Source organism: Talpa occidentalis, unplaced genomic scaffold (genome assembly GCF_014898055.3).
Source record: "Talpa occidentalis isolate TD23 unplaced genomic scaffold, MPIMG_talOcc4v2.1 talOcc4.15, whole genome shotgun sequence".
In the NCBI taxonomy this organism is placed as follows: Eukaryota; Metazoa; Chordata; class Mammalia; order Eulipotyphla; family Talpidae; genus Talpa; species Talpa occidentalis.
The window spans coordinates 23,242,422-23,254,586 of NW_023601543.1; the positions used below are offsets into that span (position 1 = coordinate 23,242,422).

At 50.2% G+C, this 12,165-nt stretch overlaps 1 long non-coding RNA gene across 2 annotated transcripts in view; it reads right to left on the reverse strand.

The window, feature by feature from the left end:
* Positions 1–12,165, reverse strand: part of LOC119245948 (uncharacterized) — a 116,229-nt gene that overhangs the window by 32,885 nt on the left and 71,179 nt on the right. The window contains exon 1 of one of the 2 annotated variants that reach the window (XR_008551983.1): positions 5,738–6,421. The exons of the other annotated variant lie outside the window; for it this stretch is intronic. This is a non-coding gene — a long non-coding RNA (uncharacterized LOC119245948). Of the gene's footprint in view, positions 1–5,737; positions 6,422–12,165 lie in introns of those variants that run through there. 2 annotated transcript variants of the gene reach the window in all.

Genomic DNA, 12,165 nt, shown 5'->3' on the forward strand with positions numbered 1-12,165 from the left:
TTGATGGCAGTATTGCACCAGAAATGCCAACCTGCCCTGCCGCCACGCTCCCTCCCGCCTCCCATTGCTGATGAAAAAAAATGCCAACCCCAGTCCAACTTGAACCTCACTCAAATGTTAAGTTGGCTCGCCATTTTGGCCACTTTCAAGGAGCACTCCCACTTTAAGGCTTCCAGGTAATTGAATCTCATCCCTGTTGTGTCCTCTTAGTCTGCCTGCAAGACCAAAATGTCATTGACTGGGCCTCCCTGGTGGCGCAGGTGGTTGAGCGCTGCATTGTGAGGTTGTCCGCAGCCTCCGCTGCTGGGGTTCGATCCCTGCTGGCCAGGGAGAATCCCACATGGAGCAGCAGACCTCTCCTGACTCACTGGCTGCTCCCCTCAGCAGTGTATTTCGTCAGTCTGCCTGTTCTGTTCCCCACTCTGTCTCTGGTCAATCCTCTCACCCTCCCGCACATCTGGCCTGTACCCCGGTTCTCGTATAAATAAATGAAATCTTTGGGGAAAAAAAATGTCATGACCATCCTTACAACCCACAGCACTGGATGTGAATCGTTCTATAACACTATCTTTAGTGTTCCATGTTTGCAGACCTCCAAAGACACAGCGAGTGTGCAGACAGCTACCTACAAACACCTCCAGTCAGTGCCATGGGGGGTCCACTCTCACTGGTACATTGCCATGACTCACCAAGGGAGTCCAACATGAACCCTGAGTTCTCAAGTAGCAGGGCACAAAAGGTGGCAGTGGTGGTGGTTCAAAGGTACTTACAAAGGGGTCAAGAGTGAGGTGAAGGGGGCCTCCCTGGTGGCACAAGGGGTTAAGCACAGCACTGTGAAGCTATCCGCAGCCACTGCAGCATGAGTTCAATCCCCTGCCAGGGAGCTACCCACATGGAACAGCAGACCTCTCCTGTCTTGCATGCTGCTCCCCTCAGCAGTATATTTCAGTCCATCCACCTGTTCTGCTCCCTGCTCTGTCTCTGGTGAATCCTCTCACCACCCACATCTCTGGCAGCATTCACCCGCCAGTCTCCAGAACTTTGCCAAGAGGTTCCTTACCCTCCCCTTTAAGAGCCAAGGGAATAATATACTCATATCACTCAGTGAAATAAGTCAGAAGGAAAAAGAAAAAGAGCAGATGGTTTCACTTATAGGAGGAATATAGGGGGACCAAATAAGGCAACAGGGAAAAAACGATAACAATAAAAAACACAACAAAACAATACAGACAACTACCAACCAGAGACATTCTGCAGGGGAGGGGGAAGGGTAGAAAATAGCACTCTAGAGATCCGGAACATGATAAAACATGGGGTTGTCACTGCTCTGATCTCCAGAGATGGACGGGATGATTCAGATCCTGTATCCATCACTGCCACCAATGTCTCCAGCCATCTTGTGCCAGCAGTGCTGGTCAAAGGGTGGGAGTTCCACATTGTCAAAGAGATTGACCCAGGGCCCTGACCCACCCAGATCAAACCTATTCTTACTCTTAGGGGAATGGACATGTTATCAAATTCCCACAAACTCTGGCCAGGGCCAGTGATTTCAGCTGGCACAGTCCAGACATGGCAGCCACTACACAGCAAGGTGGGCTTCCTGTTTGCAACCCACCAGGTAGCTGGGCCGTGCACCTTGTATCCATGCCCGTCACGGGAGCTGCCAAGGTCAGACCCGTTTTTCAAAACTTTCCAGAGCACTACAAAGCTCTAGACCTTGGTAGGCAAAGGTGGTGGGGGTTAAGAGCAATCCTTCATCCAGTCTATGACTCTGACTTTACCACCATTTTGTATCTCCACAGAAAGGGAAAGTGCGGAGCAAATGGAATCTGTGAACACATTCCGCTTGATGGCACTATTACTCCACAAAAGCCAACTGGCCCTGCCCCACGTTCTCTCCCTCCACCCTTTGCTGAGGAAAAAAACACCAATCCCTGTCCAACCGGTATCAAATATGGATGCTCATCATTTTTGCCAATTTGGGGGATCATTCCCAATTCTCAGACTCCAAGGAGCAGAATTTACTCCTTTCAGCCTGTCTTCATGAACAAAAGGCCATGGCTGCTTCTCACAGCCCCTCCAAGGATCTGAACCTGTCCTTAACTCTTATCTTTACCAACCCTAGTTTGCAGGGTACCCTAGGAGCCACACTGAGTTGGGGCAGTCTGATCCACAAAAGCCAAGGCATGGCAGGGCACATTCTCACTGGCCTGACACATTCTCAGTCACTGAGAGACTGGCATGACATCAAACAGTTGGACACAAAAGTGGTAGTGGTCGAGGATCACCAGCAGAAGGTAAGTGAGGTGCACCTCCCATGGTAGGCAAAAAGCTTTGGCTTTTCACCCATGGGTTCCTGGGGCTCAGGCATGGAAGGCTGCCTAAAGGAGTAAGTAGGTAAGGCAGTGACTTACTGTCCACAATACCTAAAAGTAACCTCATGCCAGGACCAGAGTCAACCTCTTAACTATGAAGGGAAGGCTGGCAGTGTTCTTATGCTTTTAAGGACTTTGCCCAACCATGACTACTTCTGGAATGTCCTGTCAGTGGTCCCTTGACCATCTTTATTTATACCTAACCTAGCTGAATAACACCCCCCCTGGACACACACTTCTGTGATTATTTAGGAGAGTCAACTCCCAAGTGATGGGGGAGGTCCAGGAACATGTACCCAAAGGGCCAGGTCTTCTGAACTTCAAGATTGGGTATGACCAATTGTTTCAATATATAGACAGCTTGTCCAAGCCCTACAAGGTCCAGAGTTGACATGGCCTAATTCTAGGAGTGCATGCTTGTAGGAAAGCCAAAGTGACAAAGTCTCGTCCCTACATCATCTTTGACCTGTGCCTGTAAGAGAAATCTCTGGGTCATGGTGGAGTGAAGAGAAGCACTCAACTGAGGCCAGAGGAACAGATGCGATCTTACCCACCCCCATTCTCCACACTGCTGACAACTCAGGCGCCCAGCACTACAACTCCCAGCATGCTGTAAACTGAATTTCTGGATTTGCAGGGGCTACTGGGAAGGAGGAAAGAGTGAGGTGGGTAATTTTTGGCATGGAATGCAGAAAGAAGGGTGGCATTTTGGACAGATCTCAGTTCCAGTTGCTTGACTTAGCAGCACCTCTGCTGGGAGTGAAGCTCCTCAAAGGTGTGTCGGGTTTGCACGACCAGGGTGGGTCTGGTGCTCTTCAACCCTTATGCCCTGGCTTCAGCTCCAGTGTAAGTCATTCCAGACACTCTGACTTCCCTTCTAAAGCTTCTAAGCAGCTTTAGAAAGTTTCCCTTCCAAGTCAAGCCGAAGGCCAGTCTCCATTTTCCCTTTGCCACCATCCTTATTTATTCCATTCTGACAATAAGCCAGAAGCCTACATGATGTCAAGGGACAAGCGGGTGAAATGGAACACCCCACAGGAAAGAAGAGCCACCTGAGGAATGGCCTAGTTTGAAGACAACTGCCCAATCTTCCTTGATGTGGCCATGGAACAAGCTCACAGTATCACATGCATGGACCCTGGGGCCTTAGGACCCAATTTTTCTTATTAGGGAAAATAAGTCTTATTTGGACTTCAAGCAGGGATGTCTACAGTTCTAAGGGTTCGGCCTTTGGGGAGACCACCAGGCACTTGTTCTTGGTGAGGGAACCATGGTGTTCCAAGGACAACACGATGCCCGGAGGCCTGGCAAAGCAGATAGGCTTCCAAACCCTTTACCCCATAAGAGCTTTGGGGAAACTGACACTGTGAGAAGGACAATGATCTACCATCACAGCACCCTTCCAATTAAAATAAAAGATAGGAATGAGACGCTAATTTCTGAGATACCTGCAGATTCTCAGGGTTCATGGACTCAGATAAAGGTAGGTGAGCAGCTGAGCAGGGAGCACTGTCCATGGGCACCTCAGACTGGGGTGTATGTTAAAGGGAAAGGGAAGGGCCTCGCTGGTGGCGCAAGGGGTTAAGACGCAACCTATGAAGCTCTCCGCAGCCTCTGCAAGCAGGCCAGAAGCCATCAGCCAAGGAGCCACCCACATGGCACAGCAGACCTCTCCTGACTTGACCCTGCTCCCCTCAGCAGTGTACTTCGGTCAATCTGCCTGTTCTGTTCCCCACTCTGTCTCGGAAGAATCCTCTTGTTAGGGGGAAAAGGATGTCCTAAAGCTAATTCCATACAGGCTTTGTGGACTCCACCCCCACTCCAGACCAAAGCCAAAAGACACTGGGAGAGATAAATCCCATCACCAGCAAAGGGAAGGTGGCTGGAACCTGAGGGTGGGATTAAGCAGCCAGGTTTGATATAAAACCAGACACGTGGGCTTTGGGGGATTTTTCCCTTTTTGGCTCTCCGCCAGCTCACAGCGTCCGGCCAGCTCTGAGTGCCATTGGGTTTCCAGGTCGGCAGATTGGGTAGGACGCATTAAAGACTTTATTTCCCTATTTTCTCCCTGAGTTGTACATTTCCTCAATTCCCTTTCCCTTGTAAATAAACCTTTTATTAACCTTTTGCGTGTGCCTGCAGTGCAGTATTAATAAGTCCCTTTTAAACGCGCGGGTGAGGACCCACAGCCAGGCAACCCATTTTATATTGGGGCTGCTCCGTAACACTCTCACCCCACACACACCTCTGGCCTGTACCCAGTTCTTGTACACATAAATAAATAAATCCTTAAAAAAAGTAAAGGTAAAGGGAAGGCAACACCCACCCCAAATATTTTTGTGCAGGTTGACTATTGTCATGCAGATGCAAGAATCATTCCTTTTTAGTGTCCTAAAACTCTCACAGATATTGGGAGGTATACCTGTATGGGGGGTAGGATTGAAGAAGCTGCCTTACTGTTTTTCTAGTAGCTCATAAGGTAAAGGTGAGGACCACACCCATTTGGATTCCCTGGAAAGTAAACCATATCCCATGTTTCACAGTTCTTCCAAAACTCAGGCCCCAGCAACTGCCCCAGGCCACTTGATTCTAGGGTCCACATCTGATCCCCAGAACTGGACAGACTGAATAATAACTCAGGCCCTGCCTCTGCCACTGACACCAATAGCCAAAGCCTTCTCATGCCTGTGTTTGGTATTGGCTGGGCTGCACAATGACCAGGAATGTCTTCTAGGTTCTAGAATCACCCAGGCTCAACCTGTCCTTGCACCAAGAAGGGGAAGGCGGCCAAATAACCAGTTCCCGGCCAGAGCTCCCACTCAGAGGCTGCCCCTGCTCAAGCCCAGAAATGGCGGCCACTAGAGTTCCAAGCCTTGGCTTCCTGTGACAGACAAGCAAAGCACCTAAACTGTGGGCCTTGTACTCGGTTCTGTCTCGGAGTTGCAAGGCCTGACCGAGTTTTGGCTATGATTTCCCTACGCCTGGTGGAACTCGAGATGTGGACTGAGGAAGGTGGCAGGGGAAGATTATTTTTCTCCTGATCCCAATTCTGCTTTCACCGCCATATTGCTTCCCCACCAGAAACAACTTAGTGCTCAAGAGAGCTAGAAACGCATTCCGCTGGATGGCAGTATTGCACCAGAAACGCCAAACTACCCTATAGCCACTTTCTCTCCCTCCACCCTTTGCTGAGGAAAAAAATGGCAACCCAGTCCAACCTTTCTCAAATATGGCTGTTACAGATCTTTACCAATTTGTGGGATTATTCCCACTTCTAGGGTTCCAGGAAAAATATTCTAATCCATTACCTGACCAAAAGGCAATGGCTGTTCCTCAAGTGGACTGAATGTGCCCTTAGCTACCTCTGTAGCACTCCTGGTTTTCAGGAAGGCCCAGCATGCTACCAGACAGTAACTTGCAGGAAGGAGACCATAGTCACCAGCCTAGCATATCTCTTAGTCAATCAGAGTCCAGCCTGATCAGGAGGCCTCAGACAACCAGACAAAGGTGGTGGCCACAACACCTGCAGAGGCATCAAGAGTGAGGTAAACTTCCATGTCAGGGCCATGGCCTGGTCCAGACGACCTGGCTGTTCATCCACGGGGCTACTGAGGTTCATGAAGATTGTGGCAACACGCATCAGTTAGGAAAGCAGTGAGGATACATAATGATGTGATTCCAGATGTCCAAGGATCATGTGACACAATGTTCATTCTAAGATAAGAGCATGCTGTTTGGGGCCAGGAGTACGGGCTAACAGAGTTGAGCAATAACAATAGGGAAATTGGCTATCCTCTCAGGGGCAGGGCAATTTCTAGCCACTGACGTAAGATGATGTTGACACAAGATGGAGTCACACTGGTTTTCTACAGGCCTGCATTAGTAGAATTGGACCCTGTGCGGACCATGCTGTCTATTTATGGGAACATTTGGTAGGACCCAATCTGAGTGGACCTGGCCCCTTAGGTGCATGTTGTTGGATCTTTCCCCAAGTGAGTAGAGAAGTGGGACAAGGATGTTATTCACTAGGTATGTTTTTTTTTAAAGAGGCATGTATTATTTATTTATTAATTTGCTTGTTCGTTTTGTTTTGTTTATACAAGCACTGGGTACAGTCAGAAGCACGGGAGGGTGAGAGAATTCACAAGAGCCAGAGCGGGGAGCAGAGCAGGCAGAAGGACCGAAGTACACCGCTGAGGGGAGCAGCGGGCGGCAGGAGAGGTCTGCGCGCCATGTGGGACCCTCCTCCGGTGGCCGGGGAACAGCCGGGGATCGAACCGGCGCTGTAGAGGCTGCGGGCAGCCTCGCAACCCAGCGCTCAACCGCTGCACCACCGGGGAGGCCCTCAGTAGGTATGGTATTAATGAAGAGTTCCAAGGAAACAGAAAGGACCCTCCAGAAGATGATGGCTGGGAGGAATCCTTACAAGCATAAGCACATCTAGCTAGGTTGTGCTCTTGGATGGCCATCCACTGAGAGTGTTCAGGAGACTGACCTTGTGCCAGGCAGCAACCTTTTGGGTATCAAGTGAGGCACCTGACTGCCAAACACTCTCATGTCTGTGTTTGGTATTGGCTGGGCTGCACCATGCCCAGGAATGTCTTCTAGGTTCTAGAATCACCCTAGCTCAACCTGTTCTTGCTCCAAGAAGAAGGGGAAGGCGGCCAAATAACCAGTTCCCGGCCAGAGCTCTCTCTCATAGGCTGCCCCTAGTCAAGCCAAGAAATGGCGGCCACCGGAGTCCAAGCCTTCACTTCCTGTGCCAGACAAGCAAAGCAACAAAACTCTGGGCCTTGTACATGGTTCTGTCTCGGGAGTTGCAGGGCCTGACCCAGGCTTGGCTATGCTTTCCCTGCGCCTGGTGGAACTGGAGTTGTGGGCTCAGGAGGGTGGCAGAAGGAAGATTTTTTTGTCTTGCTCCCGATTCTGCTTTCACCGCCATATTGCTTCCCCACCAGAAACAACATAGGGCTCAGGAGACCTAGAAACGCATTCCACTTGATGGCAGTATTGCACCTGAAACGCCAAACTACCCTACCGCCACTGTCTCTCCCTACACACCTGACTGCCAATACCCATAACCCTCTCATGCCTGTGTTTGGTATTGGCTGGGCTGCACCATGCCCAGGAATGTCTTCTAGAGCACTAGAATCACCCTACCTCAACCTGTCCTTGCTCCAAGGAGAAGGGGAAGGCGGCCAAATAACCTCTTCCCGGCCAGAGCTCCCTGTCACAGGCTGCCCCTACTCAAGCCCAGAAATGGCGGTCACCAGAGTTCCAAGCCTGCCTTCCTGTGCTAGAGTGTGGGCCTTGTACTTGGTTCTGTCTCTGGAATTTACGGTTCTTGACCCAGTCTTGGCTATGCTTTTCCCTCCGCCTGGTGGAACGCGAGAAGTGGGCTGAGGAGGGTGGCAGAAGGAAGATTTTTTTCTCTTACTCCTGATTCTGCTTTCACCGCCATATTGCTTCCCCACCAGAAACAACGTAGGGCTCATGAGACCAAGAAATGCTTTCCGCTTGATGGCAGTATTGCACCAGAAACGCCAAACTATCTACCCCCACTTTCTCTCCCTCCACCCTTTGCTGAGGAAAAAAATGGCAACCTAGCCTAACCTGTCTCATATATGGCTGCTCAGATTCTTTACCGATTTGGGTGATTATTCCCACTTGTAGGGCTCCAGCAAATAGATTCTAATCTGCCCACCTGCTAGACTTAATTGGCTGCTAGACTTAAGTGGCCTACTCAGCCACCATTATGGATACCTGCAGTTCTGCATTCCTATACAAAGGTCAGAGCTGTCCTGTCACAGTCATATGAGCCAAACCTTGCAAGGTGCCTGCCTTTCATATCAATCAAGATCAGAAAGCTTGGGCCTCCCCAGTGGCGCAGCAGTTGAGCGCTGGGTTGCGAAGCTGCCCGCGGCCTCTGAGGCGCCGGTTCAATCCCCGGCTGCTCCCCGGCCACCGGAGGAGGGTCCCACGTGGCGCGCAGACCTCTCCTGCCACCCGCTGCTCCCCTCAGCAGTGTGCTTTGGTCCTTCTGCCTCCTCTGCTCCCCGCTCTGGCTCTGGTGAATTCTCTCACCCTCCCGTGCTTCTGACTGTACCCAGTGCTTGTATAAACAAACAAACAAACAAATAAATAAAACATGCCTCTAAAAAATAAAATAAAATAAAAATAAAAAAAAGATCAGAAAGCTTGATCAATGTGGGAAGGGCATGCATCAAGACTTATGACCAGGAGTTTCGGTGGGGGGGGGGGTTGGGGGGGTTTTGAGGACGGATGCATAAACTTATTCCTGACACATACATCATGAGGTATGACCAGGAACACGGGGGGGGGGGGGGCGGCGAGGGGCCGAGGACCAATGTATGACAAGGGACCCCAGAAGCTCATCAGTGGAATGCCTTGTTGATAAGATTAGGGCCATGGCCAGGGGTCTGGGGTCTTGGGTCTACTTTTGATTCCAGCACTTGGTAATCAATCTCATAACATGGTCAGCAGACTCATGTCCCCCAAGCCCTAGATGACATTCCTGAGTTTCACCCATCCTTTTCTCCTTGTCCTACTAATGCACGTAGCTAATGCTCTCTGATTATTCTATCAATAAAAATGGCCAGGATCTTACTCTCAACAGCATTCAGCCTCTGCAGCCTGATCCATGACTCCCATGTCTTTATCAGTGTGTTGTTACACGACGCAATACTAATCCATTATATGACCAGAAGGCAATGGCTGCTCCTCAAGTGGACTGAATGCTTCCTTAGCTACCTCTGTAGCACTCCTGGTTTTCAGAAACGCCCAGCACGCTACCAGACAGTAACTTGCAGGAAGGAGACCATGGTCATCGGCCTAGCATATCTCTTAGTCAATCAGAGTCCAGCCTGATCAGGAGGCCTCAGGCAACCAGGCAAAGGTGGTGCCCACAACAGGCACCTGCAGAGGCATCAAGAGTGATGTAAACTTCCATATCAAGGCCATGGACAGGTCCAGACGACCTGGCTGTTCATCCATAGGGCTACTGAGGTTCATGAAGGTTGTGGCAACACGCATCAGTTAGGAAGGCAGTGAGGATTCATAATGATGTGATTCCAGATGTCCAGGGATCATGTGACACATATGTTCATTCTAAGATAAGAGCATGCTTTTTGGGGCCAGGAGTACGGGCTAACAGAGTTGAGCAATAACCATAGGGAAATTGGCTATCCTCTCAGGGGCAGGGCAATTTCTAGCCACTGACGTAAGATGATGTTGATATGAGATGGAGTCACACTGGTTTTCTACAGTCCTGCATGAGTAGAACTGGACCCTGTGCGGACCATGCTGTCTATTTATGGGAACATCTGGTAGGACCCAAGTTGATTGGACCTGGCCCCTTGGGTGCATGTTGGTGGATCTTCCCCCAGGTGAGTAGAGAAGTGGGACAAGGATGTTATTCAGTAGGTGTGGTATTAATGAAGAGTTCCAAGGGAACAGAAAGGACCCTCCAGAAGTGACGATGGGTAGGAGGAATCCTTACAAGCATAAGCACATCTAGCTAGGTTTTTCTCAAGAACACCCCTCCGTTGAGAGTGTTCAGGAGACTGACCTTGTGCCAGGGAGCAAAAATGCATTTGGGTATCAAGTGAGGCACCTGATGGCCAATACCCATAACCCTCTCTTGACTGTGTTTGGTATTGGATGGGCTGCACCATGCCCAGGAATGTCATCTAGGGCACTAAAATCACTCTAGCTCAACCTGTCCTTGCTCCAAGGAGAAGGGGAGGCGGCCAAATAACCTGATCCGGGCCAGAGCTCCCTCTCATAGGCTGCCCCTAGTCAAGCCCAGAAATGGCGGCCACCAGCATTCTAAGCCTTGGCTTCCTGTGCCAGAGTGTAGGCCTTAGCTAGGTTCTGTCTCTGGAATTTGCAGGGCCTGACCCAGTCTTGGTTATGCTTTCCTTATGCCTGGTGGAACTTGAGATGTGCACTGAGGAGGGTGGCAGAAGGAAGACGTTTTTCTCCTGCTCCCGATTCAGCTTTCACCGCCATATTGCTTCCCCACCAGAAACAACATAGGGCTCAGGAGACCTAGAAATGCAGTCCGCTTGATGGCAGTATTGCACCAGAAACTGCAAACTACCCTACCGCCACTGTCTCTCCCTCCACCCTTTGCTGAGGAAAAAAATGGCAACCCAGTCTAACTTGTCTCAAATATGGCTGCTCCAGATCTTTACCAATTTGGGGGATTATTCCCACTTCTAGTGTTCCAGGAAACAGGTTCTAATCCATTACATGACCTACATGAACTCAAGGAAATGGCTGTTCCTTAAGTGGAATGAATGTTCCCTTACCTACCTCTGTAGCACTCCTGGTTTTCAGGAAGGCCCAGCATGCTACCAGACAGTAACTTGCAGGCAGGAGACCATGGTCACCTGCCTAGCATATCTCTTAGTCAATCAGAGTCCGGCCTGATCAGGAGGCTTCAGGCAAGGGGACAAAAGTGGTGGCCACAACAGGCACCTGCAGAGGCATCAAGAGTGATGTAAACTTCCATGTCAGGGCCATGGACAGGTCCAGACGACCTGGCTGTTCATCCACGGGGCTACTGAGGTTCATGAAGGTTGTGGCAACACGCATCAGTTAGGAAAGCAGTGAGGAGTCTTAATGATGTCACACCAGATGTCCAGGGATCATGTGACACATATGTTCATTCTAAGATAAGAGCATGCTGTTTGGGGCCAGGAGTACGGGCTAACAGAGTTGAGCAATAACAACGGGGAAATTGGCTATCCTCTCAGGGGGCAGGGCAATTTCTAGCCACTGACATATGATGATGGTGATACAAGATGGAGTCACACTGGTTTTCTACAGGACTGCATTAGTAGAACTGGACCCTGTGCGGACCATGCTGTCTATTTATAGGAACATTTTGTAGGACCCAAGCTGATTGGAGCAGCCCCTTGGGTGCATGTTGTTGGATCTTCCCCCATGTGAGCAGAGAAGTGGGACAAGGATGTTATTCACTAGGTGTGGTATTAGTGAAGAGTTCCAAGGCACCAGAAAGGACCCTCCAAGTGATGGTGGGTGGGAGGAATCCTTACAAGAATAAGCACATCTAGCTAGGTTTTTCTCACAGACAGCCTTCCGTTGAGAGTGTTCAAGAGACTGACCTTGAGCCAGATAGCAAAAATACTTTTGGGTATCAAGTGAAGCACCTGTAGTGTAAGTAAAGTATCAGGCTTTTCTGCTCTCCCGCCATTAGCATTGATGATGGATCCTTGAGGTCCTGAATGCATTCCTGATGGCAGACACAGGGAGTAGGGTGTGGGCAAGCTTAGATGGGATTCCCCTGGGGTGAGAGACTAAGCTTATAAGGGCAGTGTCAGTAGGAAGCCAGCAGAATCAGAGAAGCAGCACAGAACCACAAGAGCAGCAGAGACCACCAGAGAATGCCCGAGAGCCCAGATAGAGTAAACACTTGCTGGGGCTGGAAGGCCTGCCAGTCTCCCGCCTCCCCCCCGCCCCCCAGCACCCCTGCCTACTGTGTACCTGGTGAATCCCAATAAAAGTCTGAAAGTCCACTGTGGGCTCCAGGACTCTCTTCTCCTTTACTCCATCTTCCTGGGTCACAGAGATCCTACACTGTGCCTATTCCTGTCCCTACACACCTGACTACCAATACCCATAACCCTCTCATGCCTGTGTTTGGTATTAGCTGGGCTGCACCATGCCCAGGAATGTCTTCTTAGAGCACTAGAATCACCCTACCTCAACCTGTCCTTGCTCCAAGGAGAAGGGAAGGCGGCAA